We start from the raw sequence: 2,163 nt of genomic DNA, 5'->3' as shown, positions 1-2,163 counted from the left end.
AATTATTATTGATTAATTTCTGATATTTAGTGTTTTAAATGATAAAGAATTGTAAAGAGTTTATTAATAAGGTATATATTTTCATACGTTTGTTTATACAGTTAACTGTATAAGTTAATAAATATTTGATTAAGCCCACTCTACCTGTAATAAAAGAAACTAGAAAGAAAAAGAATTAGATTTTTATTGAGGGTAAAGGCTATATATTATATTCATTACTTACTTTTTTTTAATCATGGAAAAAAAATTCAATCCTTACTTTGAGTTTAAACATTAAAGATTTACTCATACCCCTCTAATACGATAAACTTAATATCAAATAAGCTTTATGAAAATAAAAAAATTTTAAAATTATGTTATTATTACATATTGTTAATTTTTTATCAAAATATATTTTTTTGTATATTATAATGAGAAAATTTATTATCAATAAAAACCACTTTCTAAACTACGAACTAAGAAACTCGTCGCTGGATTAACTTAACTTAACTTCCAATACGCAAAGACCAGCATTCTTACTACGTTATTTTTTGTTTTAGGTTGCCTTAGTTAATTCCTATTCACCCAGTCTATGTACTCTGTTATTAGTACACGCAACGAAGACAAGAGAAAGTTGGGGGAGGTAATAAGGAAATAAGAATAGGATGCGGTGGTATTTTAATGTTAATTCTGAGAGTTCTGAAAAACGATTTGGTTAATCCAGGTCAAACCCATTGGTTGAATTAATTCGAGAAAAACTATTTTAAATAATGTAAAATTATATCTAATAATATAAAATTATTCATTTTTTTATTAATTAAATATTGATTAAATTTTAATAAAAATATTAATATTTTAAACTTTCCCTAATTATTTTATAGACTAAAGGCCTCAACTACTACTGCTCCAATTACTGTGTGAATTTTTCCTTAAAAATAATGGAGGGGGCAATTATATTGTAACACAGGATGAGTTAATTAATCTTAGCTTCCGCAATATTAGAATGGCTTTGCCTAGGGTGCACATGGGGCCAAGTGAAATCGGGTTCGTCGTGACCCGAATTCGACTCTAAATAATGATCGGATCTATTTATGAGACCCTTATTCGACCCTAGATCCGATGAAATCGTGTTACTTTCGGACCATACTTAAGCCGGATCTAAATCGGGTGAAACCCGGATCTTGATCAACTTTATCACGACATCACCAAAAATTAGATTCTACATCTTTTGAACCTCTAAATTTTGAAAAATAATTATTTCATAACAATACAACATTCGCATAATAATAATTTAGAATCTAATAATAATAATTTAAAGTTTCATAATAATAATTATATCAATTACACATTAAACATTCAAAGTTCAAAAGACAATTAAAACAAAGTTAACAACTAACACAAGATTAACATAATAATAATAATTTATAGTGTCATACCAACTTATAACAACAAAATATTAAATAGCAAATAACTACACAGGTCCAACGTGTCGGAATCGGGGTCGGGTGACCCGAAACTTGGCCCGAACCCGATTTAATAAATAACCGAAACTATTTATTGAAATCTCAGGTCTGACCGAATCATAACAAAACCAAATTAAATTAGTCCCAAAATCATCGAGTCCGGTCCGAATCTTCAGACGGACCGAATCTTGTGCACCCCTAGCTTTGCCTCTTCGAGAACTGAATATCTAAGGTCTAGCATATATCTATATACGGTATGTAGATAAAGGTATAAATAAATAAAAAATGAAGCATATACAACAAAATTGAATGAAAGCACGTGTTTTTGGGGACTTGACTTTATCTTGTGCATTGGTGTAGTAAGAATTAATAAATTAAAGGACCAATGGTCCATGTACTCCAACCACAATACAGCTAGTTACTTGTATGTTGCTTCATTCTCCAAAATTTTGATGAGAAACGACACAAACAAGCAAGATAAGGATTGCGATTTATGTGTGGGTCCTAATTTTATCGTCTAAAATCAAACTCTCTTATCTGTACCTTCCAATTCCGATCTACTTGAATAGTTGCAATTTTGCAAGGGTGTTTATGGTACAGAAAATTTGATCCGACTAAAATCGATCTGATTTTATTATATTAGTTTTGTATTTAAAGGATAATCGAATGTAATTGAATTTGATTAATTTCATTTTAATTGATTTAGATATTAATTTTGAGA

This window comes from Arachis ipaensis, chromosome B07, assembly GCF_000816755.2.
Source record: "Arachis ipaensis cultivar K30076 chromosome B07, Araip1.1, whole genome shotgun sequence".
Taxonomy (NCBI): domain Eukaryota; kingdom Viridiplantae; phylum Streptophyta; class Magnoliopsida; order Fabales; family Fabaceae; genus Arachis; species Arachis ipaensis.
The sequence above is the reverse complement of the archived record's forward strand: the minus strand, read 5'-3'. Positions refer to the sequence as shown.